Genomic DNA, 16,502 nt, shown 5'->3' with positions numbered 1-16,502 from the left:
GAGCATGCCCAGTATGACCTTTCAGTATTTTGTTGTCTGACATTACCTTCAATTCTCTACGTGTGGGAGCATGCCCAGTATGCCCTTCTGTACTGAATGTGTGGATCTATTCCAGGTAGATTGTACTCCAGTGCAGACTTTTGTGTTCTACACCTACAGCTAGCAAACTGTTTCTGCAGGATATCTGTAAATAAGTTGACAATATGGGATCAAACTGGGCAAGGGATAGTGGGTAGTGTAGGTAATTGTGTCAGTGCTGCTTCTGCTACATGGTCCTGGTGTTAGCAGAGATATTCAGACATGTGTAGTGTTATACACTGTGATGTGTTATGCCATCAAGTACTGTCAGGTAGACATTTTTGCTTACAGTGATGTCCTGGGGAACACAGGGTGAATGCAGTTGTGTCCAGTATTGTGGTCTAACACCTACATATTCCTGCAAACTAATGCCATTCTGTATGGGGAGCTGCAGACACTTGCTGATGGGTCTGTGTAACTGGCTCAGCACCTTGGTACAGTGGTGGCAGAGTATCTCATACTTGTACATCCATAAATGTGACAGTATGGCCTTATCTTGCTGTGGCAATACCTCACAGCTGTACAGATTCACACAGGTTACCCAGAGGCAGGGGTCATAAGTCAGGACATTATCCCTATTGTCGTTTATGAGCAGGTTTGTAGCTACTCATTTTTGTGTTTGCAGCCAGGGATAGTATGTGCACAAGGCTGTGTTTTGGACTTCACACATTCCATGCTGCCCATGCCCCCCCCCTCCATTATTCTATCCTCTTCCATACATTATGCAAACATTCTCTGATACCTTCCCTATAGTTATCACCTCATTACAGCAGTGTATTGGTGTTGGTCCACAGTCCATGCAGTGGGACATGGTGGACATGGCCTTGCATATGGGTTCTGTGGACTGTGTGATGCTGTTATTTTGGAGTCCATGACATAACATACATTGGCAGTACAGGGTGAGACACAGGCCTTTGGCAGGGGACTGTAGGCCATTTGGTAGTGATGCAGGCCAACTGTAGCAGGCTGTTGCATTCTGTCAGTCATACATTACCTGGCTGCCATACAGTGTATTCCCCTGGGGTGACAGGGTAGGTGTGCTAGGTGTTCATGCCCATACTTTCTGTCAGTATTGATCAAGTGGTGTGGATGCTGGTAGGGTGCTGCTTACAGTTAGGGACACACCTGCACTGCATGCTGCATTCTTTTGCTCTTGCCATACACAGGTGGGAGTCATATTGTACCCATTCCCAACAGCAGTAATAAGACCATAGAGGTACCTGTGGGTGGTGGTTGGGTGTGCTGCGTGCATGTGTGCTATGGACACTACTTGCATCTGACTCACAGATATGCATGGGACATTCCACTTATGCTGGCTTGTGCAGGGACCTCCGCTGTTTCTCAATACATCATTCCTATGACCTTTGTGATCTGCGAGTGTTTGGCCAGATGACATTAGTATTCCCTACTACAAGCCCAGATAATGTGCTGCAAACCTGTATGTACAATTGCAAGGGTGTGTCCATTTAACAGTTACACATTATACACTGTCTGTCTGGGGTATTTCCCCCTGTGTACTGCTTATATATCTGATCCAACTGTCATGCCATGTCCATCTTTCAGATGGCGACGCATATTACCTCCATACATTTACAATGGCTTACTGCTAGAATGTGTTATACTGGGGAGCATTGTGTTTGGCACTGCAGTTGTGAGGACCTGGCCCTGTCATCGGCACTACTGGGCAATGGCCACCAGGACAAACCTCACCATGCATACATACTGACCACTCTCACACAATATGAAACACATACCAACCTAACACACGCATACATGCATTTGTACAAATGCTACAATCTATCCTGCTACCTTGGTCACCTCAGGTAATCTGTGCTCCACTGTTATTATACCTACACATACATGTTACTACATTTCTACATAGGATTTTGGGGGGGGCACCAGACTGTTACATTACTATATAGGATGGGGGGCACACCTGACTGTTACTACATATCTACATAGGCATGGGGGGGACACCTGGCTGTTACTACGTGCCTACATTGGATTGTGGGGTCATACCAGACTGTTACTACATTTCTACATAGGATTGTGGGGCATACCTGACTGTTTCTACATTTTTACATAGGATGGGGGGGCACACCTGACTGTTACAACATGTCTACATCTGATTGGGGGCACACCAGACTGTTACTACATTTCTACATAGGATGGGGGGGGCACACCTGACAGTTGTACACATTTGCTATCACTGTACTGGTATTTCAGGTACTCCATTTCATTCTGTATTCTAACCTATCATGCTGACTAGAAGCATATCAGTGTACTACAGGTCTTAGGTTTGATTGACCTACATATCAGTTTCTGACTTCTTACCCTTCAGAACTAACATCCCACTGCCTGACCTAATGTAGTCTGTCTGCGGAGGCCTGAAAGGGAGGTTACCCATAGACATCATTCAGAGGCCTTAGCACAGTCTTTGTTTGTGTTTGTTTACACCTGTCCTGCTGGCTGAGACTGTTGTTGGGTATGTGAGCCTCCCTGACTGCCATGTGTGTGTCATATGGACAAACATGTGGCCCAGCACATTTCCTGCAGTGGGTTTTGTCACCATGATACCAGTATTTGTTACAAATGTCATGCTGCCACTATAGGTGTCTACTATCTGCTGGCATCCCATTCAGCCACCCAATTCCCTTGCATGCTCACATCCATACCATAGATACAAGTAACAACACATACTACTCCATTCAGCAGTTGGTAAGAAGAGTGACTTACCTTGTGGGTGTGCCAATATTGATGGTGGTGCTGAAGGGCTGCCTATGTCAGATGGACATAATACAGTCCCGAAACATGGTTGAGCACAGGTAGTGTCATGTTTGGCATCACTTTTACTGTAGGTGTGAGTCAGAGAGAAGTGTCATTCCCTGGGTCCCTCCTGTGTCAGTGTATGTGCTATGCATTGCCTCTTTGCTAAGGCCAGGGCATACTGGGCATGCCTCCTTCTGCCTACTGGGGCAGGCTCAGGTTGTTCCTTCTCCGAGTCACTCTGTGCCTGTGCAGGCCTTGGCAATGGTGGGGGGGCTGTGTGGCCTTGCCCCATGCTGTTCCTGCTGCAGCTGTTTACACAGGATCATATTTTGTAGCATGGCACATACAATGACAATTTGAGTACATGTAGCTGTTGAGTACTGCAAGGCTCCACCGGATGAGTCCAGGCACTGGAACCATGACTTGCGCATCCCAAGCACACGCTCTATTATAATTCTGGTCTGTGCGTGTGCCTCATTATGGAGTTCTTTTTCAGGTGTGTGTGCATTTCTGATGGATGTCATCAGCCATGGCTGCAGTGCATAACCAGCAACCCCACTAGATGACCGTAAGGGATGTCCCCATTGGCAAATCTCTGGTACAGCTGCATCAGATGCCAGATGTGGGAATCGTAATAGCTTCCAGGGCAGCCAGCACACACATTCATTATAATGCTCTGGGCATCGCACATGACCTGGCAGTTGATAGAGGGGAAGCCCTCGCGGTTGATGTAGACACTAGCCTGCTCACTGGGTAGTGCTTTGATGCATATGTGCATGCAATCCATAGCACCCACTACCTCAGGGTATTCTGCTATTTGGTGGAAGAGACTCATATTACTGGCTGTTGGGGATGTATACTTGCTCACCGGCAAGTGATGACATGGCATCCGGGAACTGGTGGAGTACCCTGGATGCTGATGCCTGTGAGATCCCCATGATATCCCCAGTTGGCCTTTGGAAGGTACCTGTGGCTAGTATTCTTAGACCTACACGTACCTTGGTATCCACTGGGATGGGTTCCCCACTGTTAGCTCTGTGTGTCAGGCGTGGCCAGTACAGCTCAACAACGTGCTGTAAGAGGTCCCTGTCCACCCAATATTGCTCCACTGTCTCCAGCTCATGTAGCCCCTGGTAGGTTACCCTGTGTCTGTACACTCTTCTCCATCTCCTCACTGTGGGTTGGTCGACAACATTCTCATCCTCACCACACTCAGCCTCTTCCACATGTTGATGTGTGATAGCTACTGCAGCCCCTATCATTTTGTTGTTTTTGTTTGTTAAAATTTCCCCGCTTGTATACACCGGTGGTGTAGAGTATGTGGGAAAAACAGAGGGAAAGGTGTTTGCATAGTTTATAGTAGTGTTCTGGGCTGGGCTGCTGCCTGTGTTATTAGTTGTTTCTGATACATTTCACCTGCCAGCTATGCTACTTCTCCTTGATTACCTTCCTACTACTATTTTCCCTTCCCTACCTTCCTACTACTATTTTCCCTTCCCATTGCCTTCCTGTTTAAGCCCCAGGGGTGAGCCACTCAAACACAGTTCTGAAATGTGCACAGAGCTGCTATTTCCTGTTTTTTTTTTCCTTTAAAACCCGGTGTGCCTCCTGCACACCCGCTTAGGCAATGTAAAGAGTGTTAGGCAGCCTCAGACACATCCCCTTGCTTAGCTCTTCTAAACTAAGGGCAAACCTGAGTCACAGGGCTCCAGTCGATGTACAGTATGCCTGATACACACCCCTATGATGTCAGCTAACTCCTAGAACTGCACCAAGCTATTCATGCACTTACACTGTTGGGTGCTGACTAGCATTGAGGGGAAATCTGGGATTCAGTATCATTCCCCTAATTTGCATAGGATTGCCTGCTAATGCATAGTTACAGGTCCTACAGTGAGCCTCCCCCTTAGCAACCACTATTCACTGGCCATGTTGTCTTCTGCCTGCCATTGAGTATAATGGCAAAATAGTGGTTTTGATTAGAATGCTTATTTCAGGTTATTTTATATATTTTTGGCCCGATCACATTTGTGCGCTACTGCCCTATGCTTAAACAGCCGAAATTGGCTAAAAAAATAAAAGTTTTTTTTTTAAACTGTTTTCCATGCCAATGGCCATATATTTGGCCACTGGCATGCTTTACATGTTATATACACCCTTTATTTGGAGCTGTCATGGCTCCGCTTTGTAGTTTGCAGAAATTTACTCGGTTACTAACTGAGTACATTTCTGCAAATTACCCTAGTCCTGCACAGCTGGCTGCCTGCTTCCTGGATAGCAAATTCACCTCATTTGCATGGTTTTCACCTGTAAGTGAGGTAATTTGCATACAGGAGTTGCGACCGTGCAGGAATAGTGCAGGAGTGCTCGTGCACGTCCCTGCAGCTTATTCCTGGATCGCATGGCAGACATATTGCCTCCTGGAGCTCCTGCACTGTTCCTGCACACCATGCAGGGCTTGCTGAATCTGGAGGAGTATATATTTAACAGAGGTTAAATTGCAAAATTAAAAATAAATTCCAGGTATATTTCATCTTTCGGCTTCTTCCTTTACGGGTCACCACAGTGGATCACGGGTTCGCAGATTGATTGGTAGTGGAGTTTTTATGGTGTCACGTTACTAGCCTCACACCCAACCTTTACAGAAAGCACACACACACACACACACACACACACACACACACACACACACACACACACACACACACACACACACACACCTACTGCATGTCTTTAACACTCATTTGACCACAGGGAAGACAGGAAGATGGGAAGACATGCAGACTCCACACAGAAGGTGCTCCAGCCAAGAATCAAAATGGAGAACCTCTTGCTGTGAGGTAACAATGCTCTCTGCTGCACCACCACAGGCTACCAACCAAAAAAGGAATGAGCTATATTTATTTATTTATTCATTTAGGTGGGTTTTTTTTTTTTTTTGATATTTGATTAATGGGAAACTTCGACTAGATAGCAGCCCATTTTCAGCGAAGGCCAGGGGAAAAAGGACCAAAGTATTACAAAACATTTTAAGAACAATAATTTTACAGGCTTTAAAAATAATACAAAAACAACTACAGTTTAAATCATTATACCAAATTAGACATAATATGAAAACATTGGTTAAGAAAAGATACAAGTTATATGACAATGATTTAATAGCTAGAGAAATTTCAAACATTTTTTCTAGAAATTAAGGTTAAGTTAGTATAAACAATCAGGAGTTGTAGCACAAAGTGAGAGAAAAGCAAGCTTATGGTATACTTAGAAAGAAAGTCACGGGAGAGAAAATGATTGAAGTAAGGAAGTGAGTAAAGAAGGGGAAGTAAGGAAATGTAAGGCATGAATCTGTATTTGTTCACAGTAAAGGATATAGTTTATCCTAGTACTGAGCAGGAAGAGAGACAGTTTTTGGCTAGGAAGTCTTTCAAAATAGATTTGAAGGATGGAAGGGAGGGTAGTGGCCTGATGGATACAGATAAGGATAGTATTCACAAGCATTGTACAGTGGCATATAAGTATTGTCCAACCATTGGCCATATGCAATGAATACTTTAGCATGATTCATAAAAGTAAATTACCCTAATATCAAATCTCATGCTAATTAACCTCCTCTACTATTACCAAGATCTAGCAATGTGCATGCAACATATACAGTATGAGTTTTCTATGACTTGTCGTTAACAATGTGTTTTTCCTTGTGAATTCTTTCTTTTCACTCTTGAGGCTTCTGTCACATCTATGGTGGTATGCTGCTGTCTATAATCTGTGATTGTTACAGAGTTTAACCCTTGACCTTTTGACAAATGTCCACACATAGTGTTGCTCTCCTTGTTTATCAGTTGCCCCAGCAGAACTCTTTTAAGCTGCAACACATTCCCCATCTGTTTAAGAAATTACTGGCAGATGTAACTTAGCTGCATTATGTATCTCTGTGTGTTTTTTATCCTCTTTCTCTAAAATGTACAGGTCATTTCTTCTCAATGGCTTCCAGTAATTTGAATAATGTATGCAATGTCTGTGTGTGTTGAGTGGGGAACATCATTGTTAATACTGACTAAAGACTGTCACCTCTGCTTGTCTGACAGTCTTGCTATAGGGTGATTATAGTGCATTGTTTAGATGTCTCTGTTCTGCAGATTGGGCAGTGAGCAATTCAATAATGTAATTGGCTTATTTGCATGTGCAAGGAACAAAGTTTAATATGCGTACTATGGCAGTGATGGAGTAGTTGCTCTGCTAGCTACAATGGGCTGAATCAGTGCTGCATAGTAGTGAGCAGGCCACACCAGAGTATGGTTACAACACTGGGGTGATGTGAGACACTTGCTGATAAAAGGAGTTTCTAATAAGTAAGTAATAAAAGATGCATTTAACATGAAGTAATGCAGTTACATACTCTGATTCTGTCACTGAGCAATTATGCATTAAACACAATATATCACTTGTTCTAGGAGATGAGGAATGTCACTTCTGCTTGCATTTTTAGCATCATGGACTGTTTGCCTCTCCTATACTCTGCAATTTGTGATTTACATAACTGTGAATCATGGATGATAGATCCATCATTTGCATACCTTCTACATAACTGAAGACTTTTAAGTATGCAGCTGTTTATGAATTATTTTTCCTGTGGATAGCAGGAGTCCTGTGAATTTTGCAGGACCATCTTATGCACTCCATGAAGCATACTATCCCTATTCAATTACAAATCACATTTATGAATCCAGCTAGATAACTCGGACCATTCAGTTATTAGAGCCAATATATCAGAAATGATCAACTAAAGTGCAAACTATTGAGAGAAGAAAATTTAATGTTGGGAAGAGCCACAAGAGTATACAGAGCAAGTAAAAATTTCAAATATACGACTTAAAACATAACAGAAGTAAGCAAACTAAGGTCTGTAAAGAAAAAGCAAAGTGAAAATGAATCCTGAATATATAAAAAAATAAGGGAATTTTAAATTAAATAACTGACAACCACATGATAGTTAAGATGTTACCTGTTAAACAAGTATGAAGAAACCATATTAATTAATTACAAATGCTATCTATAGCTGCTAGTATGAATAGCAATTGATGTGATCTGTTAGCTTTGTGAAGGTCACAATCATTTTTGTCAATGTCTAGGAGATGGAAACAAAAAGTGTTGCAGCAAAATATTATTTTACTAGAGATAAAACATTCTTCTCATATTTATTCTATATATATATTTTAATATCCCATTACATAACTGTTCATAAACAAACAATTCCTTCAACTATTCATTCAGTATATTTACAAAATGCTCTCTTTACCAGTCCATTAATTTCTTATAAATTCCATACCCTATACCATCAGGACCTGATATGCAATCAACATTTACATTGCTAAATTCTTCATCCAGTTCACTAACAATCATTTATTTTTCAAGTTCCTCCTTAAGTTGCTCTGGAAACTTTTTTTTTTTTACTTTCCATTCTCTCTTATGTTCCTATTTTTACTTTTACATATTTACTCTATGCATATTTTCCACATGCTGTATACAGTACAAATACTTTGCTTTTGTGTTTTTTTCCTCAACTTTAACATTTTTCATTTCCTTTCATAATACTAATATCCTTATTTACTATTTTACTAAAATGTATAGATAACTCCCCCCTACCTTTTATATAACATCTCTTTCTAAACAGTAATGCCTTTTTTCTTGATTTCTTTTATATGCTTCTTTTTCCATATCATAATACTCTCTTCTGTTAGTTATTAAATTCTCAAATACATTTCTATACGTTTCTATAATCTGCTTTCCCTTCCTTTCTTGTATCATCCTGTCATTGAAAAAATAATTTTTATACTTCTTTTTTTTTAATTCAATCTACCACCCAGTTTATGTTTTATAGAAGCCCTTCATGGTGATATGATCCTTCCAATAACTGCCATAATCCCCGCTCCTCAATTTCCACCCATAATTTCTCATTTATTCTTTTTATTCACTTTCCTGTTTTAATATACACTTTTTCTTCTATCACCTCTAACCATATTGCTCAATGGTTTGAAATCTCATCACAATTCTTTCACCATCTGCTACCCCAAGCCTTCTGATGATAAAAAAAATCAAATACCCCCTTTTATAAGTCCATTGTCGTTTGTTCCAGACAGCTAATTTACCACATTTTATTAACTGCTGTATTTTTACATATTTGCCTTTCTTTTCACATTTCCCCTTAAATCAAAGTCCAGTACACTTGTTATTTTCATGTCAACTGCCACAGTGTCTAATATTTGATGAAACAGACTTTCTTTCTTTCATTGATAGTTATATATGCATATAATTCTACAGTTCTATAAATGGATTCTCTCCCCCTCACATCCACAACCTGCCCATCCTTTTCATCAAGTCTGGTATTTTCACTTTTTTTTTTCTTACAGCAAAGCCACTCCAGAACAATATTCGCTTCCTATGTCCCATATTATATCTCCATCCCTCACTTTGTTCTATTTGTAGTCTTTCTTCACTTGTCAGAAATCTTACATCCTCCAACAGAATAACATCCACATCACATTTAGCACACCATTCCAGTATCCCTAGCCTTCTTACAGTCTTGATAATGCTATTCACATTTACTGACGGTACGCTAAAATAGTTGTTTTTCCTTCCTTTATGTTAAGAGGAAATATTTTTTTTTCTCTTTTCCCAATAGAATATTTTTCCTGGGTTTATACACAAATAATCCTTGATCCTCAGAATCAGATTTTTCACTTGATAGATCTTCAGAAATCTCTCTCTTCTATTGACCTCTCTACCTGCATGCACTCTCTTTCCTAAATTTTCCTCGCCATATTTTTCTTCTTCTACATGTTTGTCTTCACCCATTTTATTATCTCCCCAGCCTTTTGCCTACCTTCCTTATGTACACTTTCTTCCTTTCCCCCTTCTTTTCATTATTTACTATTTGCTCTTAACAATAAATAGCAGTGTCCATTATTTTATACAACCTGCATTCAGGCACACACGTTCTTGTTGTATGTCCTTTTCCCCCACACCAGTTAAACTATACATTGTCCCAATCAATAATTAAATGAGAAAAGTCCCCACAAAAGAAACATGATTTAGAAAGGCCAGCATACATTAATGCCCTTCCATGACCGGCCACAAAAATAACACCTAGCAAGTTTTTTACTATGTCGTTTTCACATTTCAAAACAGCTTCTAACCTCCACCCTCCATTCTATAAATTTCCCTTATCTCTAACATTCACAAAATTATCAGTAGTTTCACACAGACACTACATACATTTCTATCATCTTCTTCATAGGTTCATAGGTTAGTACTAGGCTATCAGCCCTAGGGCCTATACAAGCCTAGCCATAACAATTCCCTGGCTATTTCTTCCCACATTATTTACTTTCCTGGACTCCTGTCTAGCAGGGCGACTGACGTGATCCCTGGGGTGAATTTCCTTTCTCCCATCCAATCATCAAGGTTCCTCTTGAAGAGGTCCAAAGAGGCACTCTGCTTGACATGTATGGGCAATCTATTCCAGAGTCTGGGGAGTCTCTGGGTCAGGAACCTATCCCTCCAGCATGTTTTGTTCATTGTGATGACAAGGTTTAGATCCCTGGAGCATGTAGCTCTGAGAGATTGGGATTTCTTTAAGTGTAGCATGTCCAACAGCTCTGGGTTTGACATGGCCTTGTATGTTAAGCAGAGATCGCCTCTGAGTAGACGATATCCGACAGAGTATAGCTGGAGTTTTTTAAGGCGGTCAGCATAGGGCATCTGCTTTAGGCCTGTGATTCTTTTAGTGAGGTATTTCTGAGGCCTTTCCAGTTGTTGCAGATGTCTTGAGAGGTACATACCAAATGGGGCATTGTATTTTATAATGGGTCTAATGAGGGATGAGTACAGTGGGACAATGACCTTCTTTTTTCTGGATGAAAAGCCCTTCGTAATGAGGTGTGCCACATAGAAGGATTTCCTGACTGTTGTGGTTATGTGGTTATCGAAGTGAGACCACTGTCCACCTGTGTCCCTAAGTTTCTTATCACACTTTCTGTGTTTAGTGTACTGCCACCTATATGGTAATTCATGGATACATGTTTTTTCCCAAAGGGAATAACAATACATTTCTTGGCATTGAGCTTAAGCCCATGGCTCTGGCACCAAGCATCTGTTTCTGTAAGGCCCTTTTGTAGAGTATCCACATCATTTGGGGATTCAATAATGGCTCCCAGTTTGCAGTCATCTGCAAACTTTGTTAGCCAGAGTCCCTTAGTGTTGACCTGTACTTCAGAGAAGTAGATGCCAAACAAGAGCGGCCCCAGGACTGAACCCTGAGGTACTCCACTTGTCACTTGTATGGAGCTGGATTTGGATTCGGCTACTTTTACAGTGTGGGTTCTATCAGTAAGCCATTTAGCAACCCATTGGGTGACATAGGGATTAATGCCCAACTTAGTAAGTTTATGTATGATTCCAGAGTGGAGGATGGTGTCAAAGGCCTTGGCAAGGTCTAGATAGGCTGTGTGGACCACCTTACCCTTGTCCATGGCTCTGGAGACTGATTTAAAGAAGTCAATCAGGTTCAGGAGACAAGATTGGCCCTTCACAAACCCAAACTGGGTGGGGTCCAGTGTTTGAAGGTTGCCAATGTCTTTGTTTATAAGTTCCATGATAATACGCTCCATGGCCTTGCAGATAAGGCTTGTCAGACTGATGGGACGGTAGTTTCCGGGATCCAAGGTGGATCCCCCCTTGTGGATTGGGATAACTGTAGCTCTGCCCCACTCAGTGGGCACGAAACCTGAGGTGAGGCTATGATTAAACATGACACTTAGGTGAGGTGCCAGTTCATTTTGTAGTTCATGTAGTACGCAGCCCTGGATGTCATCTGGTCCCATGGATGCTGTATTCTTGGCTTTAGAGAGTGCATTTTGTACCTGTGTGGCCGTTATTACTGGAATTTGGCAATCTTCCGGTATTGAGATGGGCCATTTAGGGGTGAGAGGGGTGAAGTTGGCACTGAATCGATCTGCCAGGATATTGGCAATATCCTTCGGATCAGTATATTTAATGCCATTCTGTTTTAGCTCAGAGCAGATCTGAGCATTGCCATTTAGATTCTTGATGTAGTTATAGAATGCTTTGTGGTTGTCTTTGGACTCTTTGGCAATTTTATTTTCGTAACTAGCTTTGGAGGATTTTATGAGGCATCTCAGTTTTTTACTGAGGCTAGTAAGGGAGTTTTTTGCATCCTGGAATTTTCCTCTTTTCTGCAAAAGTTTCTTCCTTTTGTTGTAAAGTTTGTTTATGGCAGGGGACCACCAGATTGGCTTCCTTTTTTTGGATGAGAGCATTTTGGTTCTATTTGGGATGGCACGATTCATGCATGAGTTGATGCACTTGTACAGTGCCTTAGTGTAGGATTCAGCAGTTGAACTTTCAGTTCCCATCTGCATGGGTGTCATGAAGTTTGTCACTTCTGACTTGAGTAGCATGAAGTTGGCTTTGGAGAAGTTTTTTATGGTGGTTTCTTTACTGGGGGGGTGGGGGTGGGATGTGGATGTTAAGGGTGATTAGCTTATGGTCAGACCTGACTAACGAGGGGGAGACCATAGGTATGGAGCATTGATTTCCCATGTTGGTAATGACCAGGTCTAGGATATTGGAGCCCCTGGTGGGACTATGGATTAGTTGATCCAGGGCGTTGGAATTTATGAATTCCAAGAACCGTTGCGCAAAGGTGTTGGGACATGAGTAGTTTTCCCAGTTAATGGCAGGGTAGTTAAAATCACCCAGTATTAGGGTGTTTGGTTCTATCTTAATATTTTCCAGTATGTTTAGAAAGGTGTAGTGAGAATCTTGGGGTATGATGGGGATCTGTAGCATGTTACAATTTGGATTGCAGTCTTACCTAGTGTGTTGTATGTAGAGAAACGTAAGATGCAGAGTGCAAGGGGTACTATATACTATGCAGATAATATTCTACAGACATATGCTGATCTAGCTGAGGGTTTAGGATGTCTGTGTTACAGATTTCTCCTAAGGCAGTTACTGAAATTCATACTCATAAAAAAGTACCTTGTGTGCTTGAATATATGATAGATGAACAGCTAAGACGTGCAGAGTAATTGAGATATAGCCAAAGACATAGGACTAAAAGAATACTCAAACAGCACTTTGAAAGTCATAAAGCAATAACGTTTAAAAACATATACTGACTCCGAGATATATACATATGAATCAAAAGGAAATGTTGTCCATTTCAAAATGTGTAAGTGGTAATGGTGACTATGCCTAATTCTAAGTTCTTCTCTGTGTGTAATGCAAGCAAGGTGCCCTTGTAGATCATCTGTATGAATCCATTTCAGACTTTATATTTTCAATAGGCAATTAGGTTATTACTAGTTCTTAAGGCTATATCCCATCAGCTTCTGATGTGTTACATGGGGCAGCATCATCTATAGTTAAAGAACTAGGTGGATCAGCCCCCATACAACATTGTACATTGGGATGCTACAGAGTAGAAACATGACAGAGACAGCTGATAAGGGTGTGGAATAGTATGAGGTTCAAGGACTGGAACTCTATGTAATGCAGATGATAAGTAAATGTCAATTCTGTGAAATAAATGGAAAATGTTTTGACTGACAAAGGTCAACCAACAGCTGATTAAAGTCAAAGACCTTATGATATTCTAAAGCTATATTATTGTAATGAAAGATGTTTAGCAAACAAATATAATGAATTAATTTATGTCTGAAAACAAGAGCAATTGTTTATAATAGCAATAACTCCTGCATAAGGCACAACTAATTTATTCTTCCCAGGATATGAGAAGATTGAATGTCTTTGTGCATACAGAAATTGAGGTGAGTTATAATTAATTTAAATGATGGTTTAGTTTACACACTAAATCAGTCTAGGACTTACTTAGAAATTATTTCTATTGATATACATTCCTTTTCTAGATCAAATACATTAAGATTAATTTGTCCATACAGAAAACCTTCCATGGACATTAATGCTCACAAGGAATGTATTAAATATCTGGAGTTACAGTTTGAGCATAGCTTTGTTGTTTCACTTGTTGATTTGAATTATCCAAATATAAATTGGTTAGATTGTTTAGCAAACAGGAAATTCAAAATTGATTTTCTTGACATTTTACTTCACTTTGATATTACTTAATTAATATGTACTCCTAACTGATGTAGTCACATACTAGGTCTCTTTCTGACAAACCGACCATCACAAGTTGAAGAAATTATTGTGAGTCTACCATTATATAATTCTGATTATGGTCAATCATGACTATTTATTTATTTTATTTATTTTATATTTGTTGACCTGGCTAGTCTAGCTGGATACATATCCATTTTCAGCAGAGGCCCGGGGAGAAAGCTCCATGCACAAATACATTAAGGCATTAAAAACTTAGAAAAAATGACTATCTTAAATTATACAGCATAATATGTAAAGAAAGTAAATTTTGTGAATACTGTACAGAGACATTAGAGTAGATTTTGGAGATAAACATGTCTTAATTCAATAGAGGGGTTACAAATACAATCAGGCAACAGTTAAACATAGTAATTAAGCATCAACATTCATTTGAGAGAAAAAATAAAAACCAATAAGTAAGAAAAAGAAAAATAGAGACTAGGAAGGACAAAATGCAGGTAAGCAGGGTTTAGTAGTTGATAGTCAATGACTTTCAAGGTGGGGTATTTGTTAAAAAGCATGAGATGGGGGGGAGAAAAAGTGAAGAGTATTTTTCAATCAGGATTTGAGCAGGGACAAAGCCATTGTCTTTTTAGGTAATGTTTGAGGTGTTTCTTAAAGAGTTGTGTAGATGAGAGAGAAGTGAGTGTATTTTATGACTAGTATTTTGTTTGGTCCTATTTTGCAATCAATAGTTATTAGGAAATATCAGTATCACAAGATGACTTTATGTGTATAAATAATTTTATAGACATAATTGTCTGGTCATTGTTGTCAAGTACAGAGGAAGGTGGAGGTGATTCTTTCCTGTAATCCATTCTGAGTAATGCTATGGATTTACTAGCTTACAATAAGGCATATAAAACTCACAAATTCATTACTGGTGAGGCACTGACATGAGTAAAATATACAAAAGAAGGAAACAACTCTTTCACAGATGAAAGAAAAAAACTCATATTTGTGGAGGCTCTCAATAAAAATCTGCCCAAGCAACAGAGACCTCCAACGCAGAAATGCAAGCAACCTCCACCCCCCCAACACAACCCAAATGACACATAGTCCACAAACTCAATGTGCCACTCAACCATAGCCCATAAAGCATAACAACATACCCAACACTCTGTTCATAGGTGACTCTACAGACAGGCACACTGATATTCCACTCACCAGGCTAAACAAGGAGAAGGTTACTGTCAGCTGCCTGTTGGGAGCCAGGATCCACCACATAATGCACACACTCAGTTCACTCCACAACAAGTACAAATATGACTCTGTCATTGTCCATGCTGGTTTGAATGACCTGAGATGTACCTCTTGTACCCTCTTGTGTCACACACCACCCCTGTCTGCTGTCTTATCTGTCTTGTCTGTCTGTAAAAGCTTTCTCACCTACCCAACTTCCTCCTCCACATGTACATATGTCTCTTCCCAAACATTCTACTCAAACCTTAAAAAAAATGTGCACCTGTCCCCAATATATATATATATATATATATATATATATATATATATATATATATATATATATATATATATATATATATATATATATATTGTCACATACATAGCTCTCCATTTCATACACATGTCCACTGGATACACATACTTTGGTCCAATTGGCTTAACAGCACAATTATGTTGTCATCATCATTATCTCTTTGGATGATAGTCCAAAGTCATCTACAAAATCTGTCAAATTGCACAGTTTTTGCTGTAAAAGAAATGGAGAACTATGGTTCCTTCCTACACCCTTCCTGCACATACCTACCTGCCTTTCACTTATGTTATCCCCCTGCTTGCAACCCATTTCACCACTTTCCTATCTCCCCATTTTTATTTTCTTTTTTATATTTTAGAGCAATACTGCAAGATGCACCATGCACCACATCACTCGGCTTCACTAAGCTCAGCTAAATGGAGCTATACTGATAAATGTGTTTTAGATAATAAACATGTACAAAATAAACATCTGTCCCCTCTCTCAAACCCAAGGCCATCACACCTGCAGATCACTGCATTAAACTGCCACCCCTCAAAGCTATTAATTAAAACAGGTGGTTTAAGCAAAACATGGTAATTGCAAGTTACATTCATTAAGCGTGTTTCAGCAGAGCTGCGCATCACTCTACATTGCACAAACTTGCTTAAAGATAAATGGAAAAATTGGGAGTGCACATTGGAGTCTGGTATGAGTGTACACCACTAGAAAGACAAACACAAAAGAATGGATGGAAGTGAGTTATCTAATAGCAGGTAAATATCTCCTTTTATCAGCAACATTTACAAGTACACCTGCTAAGGCATTACTGGCAGAAAACGTGTACAACAGGGACCCTGGTGCAGAAACACATCCATATAAAGCCACACACATAATGATGGCTGTAAAAAAAGTATGTAACACCCTGCATGTGTGCACTTACAACTTGCAAATACAACTGCTGTAACAATGA

This window comes from Protopterus annectens, chromosome 3.part0, assembly GCF_019279795.1.
Source record: "Protopterus annectens isolate FY-2018-M chromosome 3.part0, PAN1.0, whole genome shotgun sequence".
Classification (NCBI taxonomy): Eukaryota; Metazoa; Chordata; order Ceratodontiformes; family Protopteridae; genus Protopterus; species Protopterus annectens.
The sequence above is the reverse complement of the archived record's forward strand: the minus strand, read 5'-3'. Positions refer to the sequence as shown.